The sequence below is a fragment of the Cotesia typhae genome, unplaced genomic scaffold (assembly GCF_013202065.1).
Source record: "Cotesia typhae breed Kobodo isofemale line unplaced genomic scaffold, CoteBio_Ctyphae contig_56, whole genome shotgun sequence".
In the NCBI taxonomy this organism is placed as follows: domain Eukaryota; kingdom Metazoa; phylum Arthropoda; class Insecta; order Hymenoptera; family Braconidae; genus Cotesia; species Cotesia typhae.
The window spans coordinates 869,986-877,712 of record NW_027423760.1 but is presented as its reverse complement, the minus strand read 5'-3'; the positions used below and the strand labels follow the sequence as shown (position 1 = coordinate 877,712).

At 28.8% G+C, this 7,727-nt stretch overlaps 1 pseudogene; it reads left to right on the top strand.

Moving 5' to 3' along the window:
- Window positions 1-1,972: 1,972 nt before the first annotated feature.
- Window positions 1,973-4,919, top strand: LOC141532050 (eukaryotic translation initiation factor 2A-like; annotated as a pseudogene).
- The last annotated feature ends 2,808 nt before the right edge of the window (window positions 4,920-7,727 follow it).

Sequence of the window (7,727 nt, the reverse complement as noted above, 5' to 3'; positions counted from 1 at the left end):
AAATTTTTTTTTATCTTTCATTATGTAATCGTTTATATCACCTTTCATCAAATTAGTTAGCCACCTATGTCTATTAAAACGTTTTTAATTGACTACAATCCTTGTCGGGACGTTTTTTTTTATTCGTTATAAAACGTACTTTTAAAAAAAAAAAAAAAAAAAAAAAAAAAAAGTTATTTATTCATTTTTAATGTTATGATATTTTTTTCGATTGAAAATAAAAAGGAAAAGAAGTGCCACTTTTAAAATTTCAGAAGATTTGTAAAAATATGAAAATTATTATAAAAAAAAAAATTAAAAATTAAATATTACAAACCCAAAATTTTCGTTTTTGTCGAAATTAAAAAAACATCAAAGATTATTCAGTCACTTTTTTTTTTCAAAAGTACATTTAATAACAAAAATAATAAAAAAATGTCCCGATTAGTCAAAAATTGAAAAAGTTATGACTAATTAAAAATAATAAAGCCTTTTTTTTTTTAAATTCATAACTTTTTCTTTAGGTAGATAAAAGAAATTAAAAAAATTATGAAAGATGTTTCTTATAGGGTATAGAAGGATGGAAAATCTTCAACTAAATCGAAAGGAGTTGGGGTCAAAAGTGGTCGATTTAGCGTGAATACCCCATATATACTTGAATAAAATATTATATATATATATATATATATATATATATATATATATATATATATATATATATATATATATATATATATATATATATATATATATATATATATAAGTATTCAATTAAATGTAGAGGTGTTTCATATAAAATTATACTATTCAGCGATTATGTTGTGTATAACCACTTTCTTGTAAGTAACAAGAATACTTACAAGAGTGCAGCATATTTCGGTCCTATTGTTAAAATTCATAAAAATTTTCATCTTTCAGTTACCCTATAAAACCTACTTTATCAAAGACAAATTGTAATTTCAACAGTCGGTATCAGTTCTATGAATTGCTACAAAGTGTTGTTGCCGTGACCGTGCGGCGCTACAATTCGGTGACGGAAAGAAACACCGGAAGGAAGTTAGCGCAGAATATTTTTTTTTTTTTATAAACTATATGCCAAATAATTGCTCCTTAAATGCTCTTCCAGAATCCGCAATTGCTCCAGATATATAATTAATATTTAATTAATAATTAATTTTTTAAAAAATTGCTAACTTGGAAAATTAAAATTCTTATAAGTCAAAAAATAATTCACTTTATACTATATTTTTTTGCTTTAAAAATTGCTTCGATTTGCTCTATTGACTAGACAAAATAGTTATCGGATTTTTGACGTATTTATAATAATTAATTACAATAAACTATTTGTACGTGTTAATTGCTGCGCCATGACGTCATCAATTGTCGTTGGAACTTGTGAAGGCCATATTTACATGTACTAGTGCTGAACTTGCTATTTCATGTTCGCCTTAATGTTTATTATTTACATAAAAACTTAGGTTATTCTCACGAGGATCAGGTATAACCACAGTTTACGTTTGAAATTTAAATGTATCCGGATACAATAATAATAATTAAATGTTTATATTCTGCTATTAATAATAAATTGTCAATTTGATATTTCTTATGAGTAATCGAATTATGACTCAATAAATGTAGATAGTTATGTACTATCTGCGGTTATGCTACCAGGTATTGTTATGTTTATCATTATTATAATGTATAACGTTCACGTAAGGTAATATTGAATGGGAAATATATTGAATATTACAGGTCAATACGTGATGTATAAGTTGGAAATAAATTGCATATTAAATAGAATAGTATTTGAGTAATTCATTTTGATGTTGCGAGCAAACCGTTCAACTATTGAAAGGTATAGAGGTGTTGTATACATTAAATAGTGTAATTGGGATTTTCGCTTTCCAAGTTAAGATTGTTACAAAAATTCGTCAATTATTATCACACCTCTCATGAAAAATTCTCAGAATCTCACCATCACCGATACAGATAATGGAGTTGTTGCTTGAGCTATGGCCCTCTAAGGCACGAGGAAGTGTCGTTCTTTGTTAAAGACGACGGTAAAAATTGCAAGGGTAAGACATTTAATCCAGATGGTAAATACTTTGCCTGGAATTCTGGAGCTACTGTTAAAATTGTTTTGTGCAGTACTTGGGCTGTCGTTGCTATCATCAAAAAGCCAAAAGTATGTGCTCTACAGTTTTCAACTCTTGGAACACATTTAATAATAAGATAGCCTTTCATCGTATCAGCAGCTAATCCTCAAGGAAACCCTCAGCTCCACATCTGGAAGTCAAAAAACAGCGAACATGTTCAAAGTTTTACCCAGAAATGACGAATTGGTTGGGAGCCCCAGTGGTCAGACGATGAAAAAATCTGCGCTATTTTCATCAACACGAACATAGTAATCTACGAATATGCAGATTTTGAAAAAGTTGTTCATCGTATAAATGTAACCAAAGCCGGAAGATTTAAAATAGCACCTGGAAACGCTCCTTCCACATTGTAATGTATACACCGAGTAAAACTGGACAACCATCGTTAGCTCGACTCTTCGAGTACCCGAAACCGGACAGCGCACAATCTTTAGCAACCAAGAGCTTTTTCCAGTCTGATAGAGTTGATTTTTACTGAAACTCAAAGGGTACAAGCGTGTTGATTCTGACCAGTATGGACATTGACAAAACTGGAGCTTCATACTACGGTAAGCAAGCACTGCATTACTTCAGTACGAAGGGTGACACGGCCATTGTTACTCTGCTCCACTGGTCACCAGAAGATCAGCATTTTATGACTGCTACCACTGCACCGAGGCTCCGTATGGCTAATGGGTTTAAAATTTGGCATTACACTGGTACTTCTCTGTACAAAAGGCCTTGGAACAAGCGGGAAGAACTGTGGAAAGTCCTTTGGCAACGGTTTCCTGTAAATTCCTTCCCGGAACAAGCAATTAGTTACAAAGCTGTTGAGGGTATTGCACTCAGTGCTCCTCAGGCTTCAAAGCAAGTTTACAGATATCCCTCGGCTCGTGGTCGTACAATAAATTTTTAATTGCATGACGATGATAACGATGCTTCCAAGAAGAACACCAGCAACACGTCGTCAAAAGCCGCGCTCAAGGCCAAAAAGAAGCGCGAAGCTAAAAAATGTTAAGAAAGAGTTGGAAGCTAATGCGCAGAAAAAAAATTTAGTGAGTCTTGTTAAGTTCATATTTTTTCATATACAACAGAAAAAAAAAATTTTTGCAAGAAAAGAAAAAAATTTACAAGGAAATGAAATTCTTTAGTGAAAAAAATTTTTTAATTAGCAAAAATTTTATTTTTCTGTATCTCTAAAAACATTTTGATCACTGATTGATTACTTTACACATTTTTTTTCAGTTACTGCCCGAACACTTGGCTTGAATATACACTGAGCAATAAGTTTATATTAATTGAAAATCAACGGTCTTAATAGTATACAACAACTAATCTATCTAGGAACATGTAAGTCGCTGATATATTAAAGAGCAATTATATATTTTCTGTAAGATTACTTGAGTTGGTATTTAATGCGAATATTTAAAAAATATCAAGATGACAGTAATGTAGTGAAAAATTAGAAGTTAAAATTTGAAATAATTGGTAAAAAAGTTTATATTTTATTCGTTAAAAAAGATCATATATGTTTACTAATTTTATCATTTTTATTATTTACGATAAGCATTCGATATTTTTTTTTTTATAATTTACTTTTATTATTTCTGTTTTAGTTCATCGTGAGATTCGATTAAGTTTGTCATCATCTGCTGTGTCTCATCTTTAATTAACATCAATAAGTTCGACTTGTAATTAACGTTATTACTAACGTTAATTTTTCTTGTGTTCTTCGCATTATTATAAATTTACTACGAAATACAAATAGATAAACTATAAAAAATTGTTTTATTAATTTAAGAATTAATGCTTCAAGAGTTTTTATGCGAGTTCTTAATGTAAGCGCTTAGCTGTGTAGGAAAAATGGAGTTGCCAAAGAATAAAATAATATTCTTTTAATAAATTGACCAAGTTTAAAGTAATATTATAAATTGTTCAATCTATTTTGTTATATTGATGTTAAAATTGCATTCACTAATTTTTTGTAGATTAATTTTTTGAATAAAATTTATTATAATGTTAATAATAAAATAAGCTGACATCCGACAATTTTTTGGCTATTGCTGGACAGATAAACTTAATAAATAAATTATGATAAACAATATTTAATACAAAATTTGCATATAAAGTTATTCAATTTCTTATAATAAATATGTAAGTTTGGAATAGTTCTTAATAAAAACCAAGCCACAAAATATTAGATATTTGTTCATTTCAATATCATCTCAGTTCATGCAAATTTTAAATTCTAATTAAATAAATTTATAAAAAAAAAAAGTAAAAAAGGCTTGACATTATTAATTCGCGCTGTGCCTTCTCTTGTTTTTTAAAAATAATAATAATCAAACAATTGACAGTCGAACATAGCGTACCCCCAAAAAAAAATATTTGCTGTGTTTTAATGTATTATTATCGTTAAATATCATATTATTATTAACTAAAAGTGCATTAATTATTTAAAAATAGTTCATTATATAATAATAATAATAATAATGCATCAATTGACAGTCGCGAATAACGTACATCTGATAAAAACAATGATTGTTCTTTTTTGATGTGTTATCGTGGAATATATTATTATTAACTTATAGTGTATTAATTATTAAAAAATAATTTCTTAAATAATAACAATTGCTTAATTTTTATTAAAAAAATTAAAGTTATAATAATAGAGTATATTTAAAGAAAAACAATTATTGGTGTGACTTGATTAATGATCCTTAAAAATTATATTATTAAATAATGATGATGCATTAATTATAAAAAAATAGTTTATAAAAATGACGTCTTGGGCTGCTGTGTCTCATTTTGAAATTTTTGACGTGATCAAAAATTTCGAATTATGTACTAGTCATGATAAGTTGAAGTCAAAAAAAGATCATGTGTGGGTGGAAATTTGTTCAAATTGGTTATATGATACTGGGAATTATCGAATGAAACCGTTCAACTTATATTTCTATGTTAGTCAGAATAGAAATGGAATTTACAATAGTTATAAAGAGTATCGAAATGAAATTTTCAGAACAAAAATACAGACTCCATTGAAGAGGATAATATTGACGAAGAAAGAGATTCCGATGAAATGCATGAACCTACGTCAGAAGATTTCACTCTTCACCCACAAAATAATCACTCTTGCAAAAATAAAATTCTTAATTTTAATATTACATTTTCTGAAACACAATGGTCATCAATCAAACCGAGTGAAAAAATCGATAAAAACCAAAAATCATACTGGTCTTTTCAGAAAGGTTGGGCACATATTGTTTGTGAGTTAATATATTTAAGTCAAAGATTACCATGCGCATTTAATTTAAAGACTCATAATATCTTTCAAGACAATTCTACTGATAAAAATAATTTTATTATTAAAATAAATGGATTTTGCACCGACAAAAATTGCAAAGCTGCTATTTATGGTGAAGGAACATTTAATTTTAGTGAAAAAGATAACATCACCTTGAACATAATAACCTTAGACACAAAAGAAATTGCACATAAAAAAAAAAGACATATTTCTGGACCTCTACGTGAAGAATTTAAACAAAAGCTGAAATCTACAAAAACCGAAAATTTTAGAGCAAAATTAATTGATAAATTTCAAGAATATGGACAACAAATGTCACCTATTATCCCGAACATTGTTGTTTGTAATCAAATTAGACAGGAAGCAATTAACGAAGAATTAGGAACAAAAGGTACATTATGGGAATCTTTGGACAGATTAAAAAAATGTAGAATTTCAAGCAGCCCTCCAACAATTTGGAAAAGACAAGTTTTTTCAATTTTATTGGACACCTGAACAAATAGATGTTTTTAATGATTTATTGAGCTTGGATCCTGGTATTTCCATTGATGCTACAGGAAGCATAGCTCAACGAATTCTCCGGCAAGATAATTACTCGAATGGTCCGATTTTTTTGTATCAAGTCGTGACGTACATTGGTAAATTAATCGTTCCAGTCTGTCAAATGCTGTCTGAGCGGCATGATACTGCAATCATAGAGTTTTGGTTGAAAGATTGGTTTTCGAAAAATGTCAATATTCCATTGGAGATCGTAACAGACATGTCAAAACCACTACAAAATGCTATCTGTTTGGCTACGAATAATATCACCTATAATCAATACTTATTAATGTGCTATCGCTTTCTAATTAATAAGACTAAAGTTTTAATAAAACCTTATCTGCGGATTGATATAGCCCATTTTATTCATTGGATTTCGCGTTTGAGTTGCTTTGCTAACGTTAATGGTGCAGTTAAGGATTTTTACCTACGTGTTTTTGGACTGATGACTACTGCAGAAAATTTGGAAGTATTAGAAAAATTAATGAGAGCCGTTTTAAAGATTTCTCAAAATAATTATAATGTCACAGATGATATTACATGGTTATTAGATAAAATCGAATCTTTTGAATTTGATGACAGTATAAATTATAAGAATTTGAAAAAGCTACTCCTTGTGAAGAAAAAAACTTTTGTGATGATCACTTATCTTGTCATGAAGAGCTCATCAAAATGGATGATATTGAATGTCGTTTAAAAGAACCTAATGAACTTGATGACTACATTGAGACATTGGTTATCGAAACTTGCATAGATAATTCTTCCAATACATCCATAAACTATAGTAATATTAATAGCTACTACTGTCCTGCTATTTTACCTAGTTTGAAGATAATATTTAAAAAGTTTCCATCGTGGTCAAACGTTATGAAATGTCCTTATGGTTGCAAGAATCTTGTTGCAACATCAGCACGATCTGAAAATTATTTTAACGTTATTAAAAACACTCAGTTGGAAAATCACCAGCCAGTCCGGGTGGATAAATTTCTAGTTAAACATTTAAGATCAATTTTTTCGAAAATTAAAGAAGCAAGAGCTGCACTTGAACAGTTAAAAATGGAAGAAAAACAGCTAAAAAAGATAAAGGTAAAAAACAGACTAAAATAAACATTGACAGTATATTTAAATTACAGGAAAATTGGAGAAGTCAAGTCCAGCCTATTAGTTTAAGCTCTGAAGAAAGCGACACGTCACTTACGAAACAAGATGACGATCCAAATCTACATTTTTGTGATATTTTACCGGACAAACCAGTTCAAGTTTCAGAAGATTTAAATGATGATTTACTAGATCCAGTTCAAAGATTAGACGATTTTAACTTAATTTCTAATGATAATAATGATTTACTCGACTTAGTTCAAAGTTCAGAAGATTTAAACTCAATTTTTAATGATAATAATGATTTGTTCGACCCAGTTCAAAAATTAGACGCAGATCTTAATTTAATTTTTAACAAAGATAAATTACCTGAACCAGTATTTGTCTCAACCCCTATAAAAGTTGAAAATAAGATTATTGATGAAGAACTTACAGACCTTATTAATCCTAAATATTCATTACCGTCATCTTTTAATGATACTAACTTTTCTTTAGAAAAAAATTCTGATGAAAATTTTTATATAAAATTAGAATCGAAACAACCCAGTTTCCAATTAAAATGTAGTGAAATAACAAAGAAAAGAAAAGATAAAGTTACTTACAAATCAAGTCCTGAGTCTAAGCGAGGAAAATATTTAAGACCTTTCCCGGAAGTGCAAGTATTTCAT